General features: G+C 52.3%; 1 protein-coding gene and 1 pseudogene across 3 annotated transcripts in view; one reads left to right on the forward strand and one right to left on the reverse strand.

Annotated features, from left to right (window-relative positions):
• LOC146811565 (28S ribosomal RNA) overlaps positions 1 to 412 on the forward strand; it is a 3,351-nt pseudogene extending 2,939 nt beyond the window's left edge.
• Positions 1 to 14,191, reverse strand: part of TEP1 (telomerase associated protein 1) — a 1,383,286-nt gene that overhangs the window by 792,652 nt on the left and 576,443 nt on the right. The gene's annotated exons all lie outside the window — the stretch shown is intronic.

The raw sequence follows: 14,191 nt of genomic DNA on the forward strand, positions 1-14,191 counted from the left end.
ATGTGTTGTTGCAATAGTAATCCTGCTCAGTACGAGAGGAACCAAAGGTTCAGACATTTGGTGTATGTGCTTGGCTGAGGAGCCAATGGGGCGAAGCTACCATCTGTGGGATTATGACTGAACGGCTCTAAGTCAGAATCCCCCCCATACCGTAACAATACCACGGTGCCATGGAGCCTCGGTTGGCCTGGGATATCCGGCCTCTCGGGGGGGCCAGTGTGTAGAGCTGCTCGCTTGGGGACCGGAGCGCGGACCGAAGGGGGCCGCCTTCATCGCCCTTAGTGCACTGCATGTTCGTGGGGGACCCGGTGCTAAAATCATTCGTCCTGATTCTGGGTCAGGGTTTCGTAAGAAGCAGAGCAGCTACCTCACTGCGATCTATTGAAAGTCATCCTCTGAGCCGAGCTTTTGTCTCTCCGTTAGTGGGCGCTCATGGACACCCTCCTCCACTACACCCAGGGGTGGGCCCCTCTGCAGCCGGGCCAGCGAGAGGGACGCAGATGGGATGACACTGGCCAGCGGGAGGCCACCTCCACCACGTCCCTTTCGGCACAGGGGTCTCCCCCCTCCCCGCCCCACCGGGGTAGGGGACTGGGGCCACCATCCCTTGCGGGTCAGCAGGGCAACCAGATAGCCTGGGCCGGCCGGGCCCCCCCTTCCCACTGCTCCCACGCAAGTCGAGCAGGGAGGTGAGCAGCCCCGGGGAAGGAGCCTCCCGAGCAGCAGCCTCAGAGCGCCTGGCCACCCTCGCCATCGTTTGACTGCAAGGGCGACTGGGTCCGGCTGTCTCAGGCCATCTGGGAGCTGGGTCGTCCTGGGCCATCTGGTCACCTGGCTGCGTGACCAGTTGGCCCTGCTAGCTGTGCGACCAGATGGCCCTGAGGGCCGGGCGACCAGATGGCCCTGCAGGCCGGGCGACCAGATGGCCCTGCAGGCTGGGTGACAAGTTGGAGCTCGCCTGGCAACTATCTGTTGTCCTTCCCCAGGGTTCTGTAAGCCGCCACTACGTGGAGGTTTAATGGTCGAGGAATATGGGCTCCCCGGGCAGGACGCTCGGGAGAGGACATGGCCTGGGCTTAACCCTCCTTGGTTCATGCCCCCCGGGCTCCGGGAAGGTGGAAGGCACACCCGCCCGAGTCAGCACCCTGACGCCCAAGAGTCTGGGTGTGGGGAGTGACAGTCAGTAGCCAGGGCAGGGCGGCTGCAGAGCGGGAGGACTGCCTAGCTTCCCACTGTCTTTGGTGTGAGGAGCGGCAGGAGGCCAGCCCTGCATGAAAGGGGGGAGCCCCTGGAGAGCTTGGAGAAGCCCTGAGCAGGGGACGCCTGGGCCCGGTCTGGTATGGCAGTGACACACGGATGTCCAGCACCGCCCAGGGGGTCCACCGTGGCTCGGGGAGGCTCTCACCAGCCTGGCTAGGGTTCAGAAGCTGGGTCCAGGTCCGGGGCTTGAGGCCATTCGGTGGGCCCCGGGAGCCCCCCATCCTGCAAACCAGCCGAGGATCCGGGCGCTGGGGACAGGAGGGGGTCCATCGGGGCCCGGTGAGGCTCTCCCCGGCCTAGCTAGGGTTCGGAAGCTGGTACCGAGCCCAGGGTTTGAGCTCCGTCCGGCAGACCCCGGGGTGCGGGAGCCCCCCATACTGCAAGCCAGCCGAGGGACCGGGCACTGGGGACAGGGGGGGTCCATCGGGGCCCGGGGATGCTCTCCCAGGCCTGGCTAGGGTTCGGAAGCTGTGACCAGGCATTGAAGTCCATCCGGCAGGCCCCGGGATGCTGGAGCCCCCCCAGGTCCTGCAAGCCATCCGAGGTTCGGGGTGCTGGGGATAGGGTCCATCGGGCCAGGGCAGGCTCACCCGACCTGGCTGGGTTCAGAAGCAGGGTCCGGGCCAGGGGGGAGGGTGACTGACTAACTCCGCTGGCGGAGCGGAGTTCTCTGCCCATCCCTAGATAAGACTAAGAAAAATATGTTTTTGAGGGTGATTTCTCTTATTAATTACTTTACTAACTACTGGCATGCTTATTTATACAGTATACGTAGTTTATATGTACTATCTAGAGTACTTTGTGCTTTCCTATTTTCTCCCCTCTTTCTTACATGTTTAACATTTAAACCTTTCTTCTTTACATTTCAATCCTTAAACTCTACTTTACTTTTCAATCTTTAAACTCTACCTCCGGTTTTATTTTGAACCGGAATTTTCCCTCTTTCATAGCACCCAGTCCTCACTTTTTTCCCCCTTTGCTTACTTTTTCGAAAACTGCTTCACGCTGCTGGCCTTTCGCGTGCCTCTATCACGAGGCTCTTCACGCGCCCGCTCGCTTCCCCGCAATGCACTCTCCACTACGATTTTTTCTAAACCCCTCACACTCTGAGACGCGCTCTCCCTGCTAAGAAGGCAGGGAGCTGATCGGAGTCGCAACAGGGACCGGCAATTCTTTTGGAGCCCCCAGCACATTTGGGGAGGAGGCCCACCTTAGCGCATAGAGTGCATTAGAGGAAAGAATCTGGGAAGCGGCCACGCACGCTAGATACATGCGTGGCCGCCATTTTAGGTGAATGGGACAATTCAACAGTCCCTAATACATCCGCCGTTTTAGGAAATAGGAAGTAAATCAATGACAGTAACCGGCTCTATCTCTCGAACACAGTCAGATGTTTGGCAGTCAGCTGTTCTACTTCTTAGCGATCGCCTGATTTCTCACTCGTTCCTTATGTTAGGTAGGATAGATAAAATAAAAAAAAGGGGGAAAAGCTATTTAGATTACAGACATTTAAGATAATTTGGGATATTCTATGTATTTAATTAATTATTTAATATCTTATCCCTATTAACATTATGGCGGCACCCGCTCCCCAATTAAATATCTGGGATAAATTGGAGGAACTAGTTAATAAGGTACTGTAGAAAATGTTAGGTTCCCTTGATGAAATTATTAACAAAAAAATCTAAAACATCTACAATAAAACAAAGCCATCTACTAGTGGCCAAGAAGGGGCAACTAAGGCCCCAGAGGGCTTCTAGAGGGAATTTACCTAATGGGGCAAAAAAAAATTAAAAACCTCCAACCCCTCATCACGCTCTCTAGGCGGTGATAAGACTGGTGCCTTGGGCACCCCAGTTGGGCAAGAGAAAGGCCCTGAGCTCTCTATCGCCATCGACAGTGATAATGATTTCGAACGAGAAATTGAGCTTTCATGCTCTTCTGAGATCGACACTGATGTCGAAGAGGTCAAAGCAAGAGGAATGGAAAGCTCCGAGGAGGCATCCAACGCATCGGGATCCAAAATGGGTATTGTGGATCCCTTTGGAGATGAGATGTTCGATCCATTATTAATTAAAGACCCCTTATCTCAGGAGTGGACACCATCAACACATGTAGCGGACTACCTCTCTTTTTGGTTGAGGAAAAAAATCCACAAAGAGATAAGGTCCAAGCTATGTTACGAATGCCCACGACCATCTTTGCCCGACAAAGTGGCTATGACTCCCGAACTTGACCCAAAGGTGATAGCCTTTATATCCAAAAATGCTAACGACCCAAGGAAAGGTATGGACAAAGGACTAAAGTCCTGTCAAGACTGCCCTCTCGATACTATAGGCCCACTCACAAAGATATTTGAGATGGCAGAGTCAGCATACTTAGGGGATACCCCAATCGACCCTAAAGAACTAAGACAATGGGTTCAGAGGGTAATATGTCTGATTGGGAATGCCAATACTGCAATCTCCCGGAAGAGACGGGATCTTACTTAAGATTGACCCTAAACTTATTGAACTAGCTAATAAAGATGGAGGGCCTAGTTCTCCGAGTCTACTCTTCGGAGAAGATTTTATTAAGTAGATCGCTAAACAAATTAGCTCCATCCAAAAATCACAAAAGGTAATTAAAAAGGTCTTTAACTATAGGGTTTTTGGCAGGGCCGGGAGAATGCGGGGTCGTTTCCCCGGCTGTGGACTACCCCCCTCAAGACACTTCCTGGGCCGTGGCAGAAAATTCCAGAATACCTACGGCACCCAGCCTTTCTACCCTCAAAGACAGAGGAACCGTGGATGTCCCTTCAGAGGAGAACAGAGGCAGCGCTCCTTTTCCTCAGGTAGGAACCTTGAAAGACTATTCTGACACCCTTCCAAGGGTAGGAGGGAGATTGCGCAAATTCGATGGCATTTGGAACTTAGTAACTCAAGATCCATGTGTCTTGAATACAGTCAAGGCTTACAAGATAGATTTCCTTTACACTCCTTCACAGAGAAGCCGCCCACAGGAAATATCATTCTCAGTCAAAGACAATATATTGGTCTCTCAAGAGGTAAAGGACCTTTTTATCAAAAGGAGCAATTATAGAGGGCACACAATTGGACTTCCTAAGCAATATCTTCCTGGTAGAGAAGAAAAATCACTGGGTAGTCTACCATCACTTCAAGATGGAAGGAATACATCTTTTTAAGAGACATTTTAAGGAAAGGGGACTGGCTGACGAGACTGGACTAGAAAGACGCCTATTTGACAATCCCAATCTGGGGACCTCATCAGAAATTCCTCCAATTCACATGGGAAGTAAAGCTTTATCAATTTCGCAGTCTCCCTTTTGAACTTTCGCCCACCCCTTGGTGTTTCACCAGGAACTATGCCCCGTGACTGCTTGGTACAGGGAAAGGAGAGTGAGACTTATTATATATCTCGACAACATCCTTATAATGGCTCAATCAAAAAAGACTGTTTCCCTGACCCTGCTTGCAGGCCAGGTCGCTCCCCTCCTGCCGCACAGTACCACCTGTGTGCCAGTGCCTTCCCCCAGCTGCCTGCTCCCAAACGTGAGTTCGATCCTGCTGTCCCCCTGACTGTTTGCTGACTGTGTGCTGTGCCCCGTTGTTAATTTCACTGTCTCTGTTTTTTGGCTTCTGTACTGTTGCGCCCTAGTTTGTAGTTCTGTATTCTGCTTCGTTGTGCCCTCGTTTTGCCCCGCGCCCAGCTCGTTCCCCCCTCCCCCCCTTTTCTCTTCTGTATCCCTCGCTCCTTCCCGCCGCTGCTCCCCTGCTGCCCCGCCCCCTCGCCGTCCATTCGCCGGCCTGCTCCCACCTCCCAGCTGCTCCTCCCTCCCTCACCGCCTTAAATGGCAAGCCCGTCCGCGCCTGGACCGCGCCCAGCGCCAGACCCCCTGGACCCCGCGAACACCACAACGCCAGACTCCAATACAACGCCAGCACTCTCCACGCACTCAACGCCGGCCGAGACCACAGCTGCTTCCAGGCCGCCCCGAAACGCACCCACAGACCATTCTCCTGCCGCACCTGCAGCTTCACCTGCGACAGAGCCACCAGAACACCAAGAACCGGACCCAACCACCTCCGCTGCATACTTCTAAACACACGCTCCGCACGCAAACACGCCGTTGAGCTCTGGGACCTGCTCGACACCGCCGCCCCAGACGTTGCCTTCCTGACCGAGACCTGGTGGAACGAATCCTCGACCCCCGACATTGCCATAGCCATCCCGGACAGATACAAGATCACCCGCAGGGACCACACCAACGGAATCGGAGGAGGAATAGCCATCGTCGACCCACAAGGTCTCCACCCACTCAGACGACACCCCCTGCACTTCCGGATCCACACCGACCCCAACACCACCCTCCGAGGGACCCTCGTCTACAGACCCCCCGGACCCCGGGCACAGTTCAGCGACTCCATCGCCGACCTCGCCTGCATGCACGCCATCGCCTCCACGGACTACATCCTCCTCGGGGACCTGAACTTCCCCTTCGAGAACAACAACTACACCAACTCGGCCACCCTGATCGACAACCTCGCCAACCACGGCCTCAAACAACTCATCACCGCTCCCACCCACGCCGCCGGACACACGCTCTACCCCATCTTCTCCACCTGCACCCACGTCTCCTTCGACCACACCACTAAACTCCACTGGACCGACCACCGCTGCATCCACTTCACCTACAAGAAACCCACCACGCACCACCGCACCCAACAGCTGCCCCGCCGCTGTTGGAGCAGAGTCACCGAAGACCAGCTGACCACCACCCTCACCCAAAACCCTCCCACTGACGCCACCGACCCAGACGCCGCCGCCTGCAACCTCAGACAATGGCTCAACGACTGCGCCAACACCCTTGACCCGCTCAAGAAACCCTCCAACAGCCGCCCCAGCAAGAAAGCCACCTGGTTCACCGAAGAGCTCCAAACGAGCCTGCCAGAAACTGGAAAACAAGGACGCCACCCGCAGACATCACCAACTCATCAGATTAGCCAAGAGAACATCCTTCAAAGCCTGCCTGGACAAAATCGCACACAACAGCAAAGAGCTCTTCAGCACCATGAAGGAACTCTCCAACCCCAGCGGCAACGCCAACGACATCCCGCCCTCAAAAGAACTGTGCGACTCGCTGGCCGCCTTCGTCCACCGCAAGATCGCTGACATCCACGAAAGTTTCAACACTACGACCGCCCCGACAACGCCAAAGCCCACCGGCCCTATGAACACCACCCGCATCAACGGCCTGACCTCCTGGACCAACGTCCACGAGACACGCAAGGTCATGAAGGGATGAAAGACGTCGCCGACTGGATGAAGAACAGTCGCCTTAAACTGAACTCGGACAAGACGGATGTCCTCATCCTGGGATCATCACCCTCCGCCTGGGACGACTCCTGGTGGCCCCCGGCCCCGCTCCCAAGCCAACGGACCACGCACGCAACCTGGGCTTCATCCTGGGCTCCTCCCTGTCGATGACCAGACAAGTCAACGCCGTCTCATCTTCATGCTTCAACACCCTGCGTATGCTCCGCAAGATCTTCAGATGGATCCCCACTGAAACCAGGAAGACCGTTACCCAGGCACTCGTCACCAGCCGACTGGACTACGGGAACACCCTCTAGGCCGGAACCACAGCCAAACTTCAAAAAAGACTCCAACGCATCCAGAACGCCTCCGCACGACTCATCCTGGACATCCCCCGACACAGCCACATCACCGGACACCTGAGAGACCTGCACTGGCTCCCCATCAGCAAGAGAATCACGTTCAGACTCCTCACCCACGCACACAAGGCTCTCCACGACCTGGGCCCCAAGTACCTCAACGACCGCATGACCTTCTACACGCCCACCCGCCAGCTACGATCTACCAGCCACTCCCTCGCCACCATACCACGCATCCGCAGAGCCACCGACGGAGGAAGATCCTTCTCCTACCTGGCAGCCAAGACTTGGAACTCCCTCCCCACCCACCTTCGGCGAACCCAAGACCATCTCTCCTTCAGGAAGCAGCTCAAGACCTGGCTGTTCGAGCAGTAACCTACCCCCCTCCCCCAGCGCCTTGAGACCCTCCCGGGTGAGTAGCACGCTTTACAAATGCCGTGATTGATTGATTGATGAACTCCATCCACTCAGGATCACCGTCAGACCCCTGCCCACACCACATATTCAACAAAGCAGATGCAACCATCACACCCCAACTACGGAAGGTTAACAACACCTCCTTCGAGACAGCTACATTCCCAGAAAGCTGGAAGCATGCTGAAATCAACGCCCTTCTCAAGAAGCCCAAGGCGGACCCCGATGACCTCAAGAATTTCCGGCCCATCTCCCTACTCCCGTTCCCGGCGAAGGTCATCGAGAAAATCGTCAACACGCAACTGTCCAGCTACCTCGAGGACAACAACATCCTAGACCCGTCCCAGTCCGGATTCCGAAGAAACCACAGCACAGAGACGGCCCTCATCGCTGCCACAGACAACATCAGGCTCCAATTAGACAACGGCGAAACATCAGCTCTCATTCTCCTGGACCTGTCAGCCGCCTTCGACATGGTCTGCCACCGCACACTAAAGACACGCTTCCAAGAAGCCGGAATCCAAGAGAAGGCCCTGGACTGGACCACGTCCTTCCTCTCCGGCAGAACCCAGAGCGTCCGCCTCCCACCCTTCGGATCCGAAGCAACCGACATCATCTGCGGCGTACCCCAAGGATCATCCCTCAGCCCGACGCTGTTCAACGTGTACATGGCCCCCCTCGCACACGTCACCCGCCATCACGACCTCAACATCATCTCCTACGCAGACGACACCCAGCTCATACTCTCCCTCACCAAGGACCCACAGACCGCCAAAACCAACCTCCACGAGGAAATGAAGGCCGTCGCCGAATGGATGAGGAGCAGCCGACTAAAACTGAACTCTGACAAGACGGAGGTCCTCATCCTCGGACCCACCCCCTCAGCCTGGGACGACTCCTGGTGGCCGACCACGCTGGGATCAGCACCAACACCCACCAACCACAACCTCCTCCCTCTCCATGTCGAAGCAGGTCAACACCGTCTCCTCCTCCTGCTACAACACCCTCTGCATGCTCTGCAGGATCTACAAGTGGATCCCTACCGAAACAAGAAGAACGGTGACACAGGTCCTCGTCAGCAGCAGGCTGGACTATGGCAACGCACTCTATGCAGGAATCCAGGCCAAACACCACCGACGACTGCAACACATCCAAAACACCTCCGCCCGACTGATCCTCAACGTCCCTCGCCGCAGCCACATCACCCCCCACCTGAGATACCTACACTGGCTCCCCGTCAACAAGAGGATCACCTTCAAGCTCCTCACCCACGCACACAAAGCACTCCACAACACCGGACCAGCCTACCTCAACAGCAGACTCAGTTTCTACTCCCCCACCCGCCAGGTCCGCTCCGCCAGCCTCGCCCTCGCTGCTGTCCCCCGCATCCAACGAACGACCTCCAGTGGCAGATCCTCCTTCTTCCTCGCCGCTAAAACCTGGAACACCCTCCCTACCTACCTTCGACAGACCCAAGACCTGCTCACCTTCAGAAGACCTGGCTCTTCGAGCAGTAGCAGCACCCCCTCCCTCAGCGCTTTGAGACCCTCAAGGGTAGGTAGTGCGCTCTACAGGTACAATGATTGATTGATTCATACAGACCTCGCAATACGACTCTTAGAACATCTAAGTTTTGTCATAAACAAGAAACAATCTTGTACAATACCAAGCCAACAGACAATTTCTGGGCTTTCTGGATGACACACTAAAAGCAGAGCTGAAATTACCAGGAGACAAAGTAAGAAAATAATTAAGAAAGATACTCTCAAAAAAGACCTTTCCCCTAAGATTTCTGGCAAGGATCCTGGGTCTTCTATCGTCCACAATTCAAGCTATTTTCCCAGGCCCATTACACTATCGAGCACTGCAGAGGCTAAAAGCAGGATCTCTGAGATCAACACAATCGAATTCCCAGATGGTTTCTCTAGATCAAGAGTCAAGGAGGGAACTCAATTGGTGGTAGAAGAATGCGGAGGCATGGAATGGCAGCGCCATTTTTGGGGAAGAACCAGACCTAATAGAATCGGATGCGAGTTTGGAAGGATGGGGAGCGAGATGTGTGAACACCTCAACAGGGGGACGATGGACAGATCAAGAGAAGAAATTGCATATCAACTGCTTAGAATTACTAGCAGGTTCATTTGCAATTCGCTGCTTCACCCATAAGTCAGTGAATTGATGTATAATGTTACGTATGGACAATGGGTCAGCAATCCGGTATGTCAACCAGCTGGGTGGCCCCACTCCAAAGGTCTATCGTATCTGGTGAAAGGTTTCTGGGGATACTGCTTGAACAAAGCAATTGGTTTGAGCAATGGTGTAGCAGACAGCATCTCAAGGAATTTCAAGGACTCCAGCAACTGGAGACTAGACAGAAAGATATTCTTGAATATTCAATCCAGATGAGGCCCCTTTAGGACAGACTTGTTTCCAGACCGATTGAACACTCAATTGAAAGAGTTGTACAGTTTGAGACAGATTGGAGAAGTTTAGCTCCCTATGCTTTCCCGCCAGTTGCAATGCTCCCTCGCCTATTCCTTCATGCTCGACGTTACAAAGAGAGCATTGTAGTGATAAGTCCCCTATGGAGATCCCACAAGCCTGGTTTCCAATCGTCCTGGAAATGAGCATAGACTTCCTTATTTTAATTCCTTTGTTCAGAGAGTTACTCCTAGGTCCAGAGGGAGACATTCAACCTCTTGTACATCAGGGTCTTCTGGTCCTGATGGCATGGAAGATTTCAGGAGACAGTGGCGAATCCCAGGGCTTTCAACAGATACTTTCAGACTCAATATCTGAGTCATTGGCACCTGGAACAAGCAAGGCATATCGATTGGCATGGAACAAATGGGTTTGCTAGTGTTTTCAAGGAGGTTTTGATCCCATTTCAACTGATCTAGTGCATTGCGTGAACTATCTTTCAGAACTGTTTACATCGGGTCTGTCTTACAGAACCGTTAATGTTTATAGATCTGCTATATCTGCAGGTTGCTCTTTAATTAATGATGTTTCTGTGGGCCAGAGTTTACTAACTAAGAAGATAATGAGAAGTATAAGAGTATTAAATCCTCCAACTGCTAAATATACCGCTTTATGGGATGTTCGAGATGTCTTACGAACCTTAACCTCCTGGGGAGAGAATTCCGCTCTTTGCTTAAAATGCATTTCATATAAACTTACTGTTTTATTATGTATAGTATCGTTCAGAACAACTTCAGATGTCAAAGCACTAGATATTTCTATCAGGGCTTTCCAACCAGAAGGTGTTTTTAACTCAAGAAGAGAACTAAAACTATGTCTTCTTCTATATTTTACCCCTTCTTTCCTCAGAATGAAAGACTGTGTGGTTAAATGCCTGAAAGAGTAAGAAAAAAGAACTAAAAGTCTCAGGATGAATGAGACTCCATTACTAATTTCTCACAGATCTCCTCATAAGGGAGTTTCTTCGCCAACTTTGGCAAGATGGGTGAAGGATGTTGTTAGACCTGGTACCATTGGCGTGAGTCTCCCTTCCATCTTTTTCTGATTGCCTCCTCTGTTTTTGATATGTTTTGCTGGTTTTGATACTTTGGGCACTGTGCCACTGCTATCCAGTGCCACAGTGCAAGTGCTCCCTATTGTAAATTGATGTATGGATTAGTGATTCCATGATCGGCTTATTTGAATTACTTGTCAGACCATAGTCCAGAGCACCAAGTGTGCCCAGGGCCTGTAGATCAAATGCTGCTTGTGGGCTTGCAGCACTGGTTGTGCCACCCACAAGAACAGTTTGTAAAGTGTGTCTCAGGTCTGCTATTGCAGAGCCTATGTTCAGCCTATGTGCCTATGGTACTGCCATGCTGACTGACCAAGTGCACCCACTTGCCAGTCCCTAAACCTTCCCTTTTCTACGTATCAGACACCCCTAAGGTAGGCCCTAGGTCAGGGTGCATTGTATGTAATAGGTAAGTCATGCCCTGATGTGTGTGGCATACCCTGATAGTGAATTACAGCCTATTTTATTTTTCACTATTGCAATGCTACCTGTCCCCATAGGCCAGAATGGGCAGTTTGATTATAACATCTTTCAATCCTAACTAACCCAGGGAACATGGTCGAAAATCGAGTTTAGTATACCTGAACTCAGAATGATAAAATGCATCTTTTAGTGAAGTTGGTTTTAACATTCTATGTTTGAAAATACCACTTTTAGAAAGTAGGTATTTTCTGGCCTAACCATCCAGCCTGCCTCTGCTAGCTTGTGTATTGTATGTCTGGTTTTGTGAGTGACAGGGACTGGGGGGCTCCAGGAGACAGGGTGTGTCAGCACAGGGCTGAATGGACCTATCTGCATGTCGAGTGGTTGGAGGAGTAGCACCTGGGACTGAATAGCGCTGTGTCTGCCTTACACAATGCTGGCTCCACCTCCTGTGGTGTGTCTGATGTCCCTGGCCCACTTTGACAAAGGAAGCAGGTGTGCACTGGCAGAATGCACCCAGAACTGGTTTGGACTAGGTACAGCACCCTCTGCCTTCAGAGGACAAAGGATTTATGCGTAAAAATACTGGGGCCCAGACCCCAAGACTTTAGATCACTTCTGGGAAAACAAGACAAACCTTTGCCAAGGAGAAGAACCAAGGAAGCTGCAGGAGTTTGGACTTCCCCTCTGCCAGTGTGCTGTTTGCTGGGTTAGACTGCAGTGGTTTCTTCATTGCCAAGGAAAGGAGAAGGAACTTTCAGCATCTTACAGAATATTTCTCCAAGGGCTTGAATTTGAGCTTGCCTCCTGTCTGAAGTCCCAGGGATACAAAAGACTTCACCCCTTCTGTTTGCGTGCATCTGAAACTTGCTGTTCTAGCTACTACAGAAGGAATTTGCAACATCAACGCCGGCGAGTGATGCCATAATCTGCATCAATGCCGTGAGCACTGCTCCGACTTGCAACGTGGACCCGCCGCCGGCCGCCATGCCACATCGACGCCAGCGAGCGACATCGTAACCTGCCATAGACCGTGAGCGCTGCTCCGACTTGCGACGTAGGCCCGACGCCTGCTGCTGTGCCGCCTCGACTCTGAAGCCGACATCATCGCAGAGCCGATCTTCGATGTGGGTGGTCAAGAATCCATTGACATCGTGACATCGTAAGGAACCTTGGTTTTGGCGCCAACATAATGTCACCTCCTCTCCGGTCAGGAACCGACGACTCCCCCTGCCTGCGCAAGCATCCAGAACACCGACGCATCATTTGCCCCGAAGCAAAAAACCGACGCTGCAACACGCCAACACCACCGCATCTCCCCGACGCCGTGAGCTGTCTTTGTTTCGCTGTACCAAGGTAGTGTTCTGTGTGGGTCTGTTTTGACTCCAGGCCCGACGCTGCGCACCTCGCGGTCGGCGCCGTACTTTGGGATTTCTTTGACCTTGCCGTCGTGATAACTCTCGTTGGGGTTATCTGTTGCTAAAGATGGCTTTTAAGTGAATAGCTTATTCTTGATCTACTTCTACCACCTTGAAGTATTATTTTCGATTACAGTATTGTGAATTTTGTTGTTTGTCGTCTTGTGTTAAGTCTATATAAAGAATTCTTATTTTTATAAAACCTGTGTGGTGTCCATTTGTATTGTTTTCGCACAAGTTACTTACTTGTGTAACGATATATCTGTAAGAGACATTAGTTAGTGATGGATTCCTTACCTTAGAATATCCCCAGGCGTCAGTCTGGATCCAGAAAGTTTGTCAGCACCCCTGCATGTCAGAAGGTGGCGTCGTGCGGTTCCGTGTCTGTCGCTGGCGTAATGCACGCCGAAATGACGTCACGGCATACGCTGCCCTCCCGCGCAGAAGTCAGTTCTGTACACGATTCTCCGCGCCAGAAACACAGAGCCATGCCAGACACCGACTACTGGTGCATTTAAAAACTAGGGCCCTGAAAGGGATGACCTTAACCCTAGAGAACAGTTCGCAGAAAGGGGGAAGATGGGCAGGCGGTAAGGAATCTATCACTAACTAATGTCTCTTACAGATATATCGTTACACAAGTAACTTGTGCATCTGAAAGAGACATGTTAGTGATAGATTCCTTACCTTAGAATAGATACCCTAGCAATACCAACCCCGGTGGTGGGTCGGCGAACTAAAATCACACCAGAAAGTCACGGAGCACTGAGCAGCCAAAGAAGCTGTCTCTCCGGACCGGACTGTCAAGATAATAGTGCTTGATAAAAGTGCAGCGAGGCCGCCGGACAGATATCTTGCAGTGGGACATCGCGTCCCAATGCCGTAGTAGCCGCTGTTGTCCTCGTCGAACGGGCGCGCAACCCTACCGGAGGTTTCCTTTTAGCCAAAGAGTAACACACTTGAATACACAAGACAACCCAGCGGGAGATAGTTCTCTTGTGTACAGCCCGGCCTTTCCTGGCACCCACGTAGCCAACAAAGAGCTGGTCATCCACCTGGAACTATTGTGTGCGGTTGAGATACAAAGAAAGCACACATTTTGGTTCCAGACGGTGTAGCCTCTCTTCTTCTCTGGAAGGGTGCGGAAGCTGAAAGAACGTGGGCAGAGTGACAGTTTGCCCGAGATGAAAGGCAGTAAGAACTTTCAGTAGAAAGGAGGGACGTGGCCGAAGCACAAACTTGTCCAGATGAACCGCCAGGAAAGGAGGTTTACAGGAAAGAGCCTGGAGCTCACTCACACGCCTTGCGGAGGTTATGGCAACCAGGAACACAGTCTTTAGAGTCAATAACCGCAAAGGACAGTTATGAAGAGGCTCAAAGGGAGCGCACAATAAATATGTGAGGACCAGGTTCAAATTCCACTGAGGCATCACAAAAGGAATAGGAGGGAAAAGGTGAGTTATGCC

The sequence above is a fragment of the Triturus cristatus genome, chromosome 7, assembly GCF_964204655.1.
Source record: "Triturus cristatus chromosome 7, aTriCri1.1, whole genome shotgun sequence".
In the NCBI taxonomy this organism is placed as follows: Eukaryota; Metazoa; Chordata; class Amphibia; order Caudata; family Salamandridae; genus Triturus; species Triturus cristatus.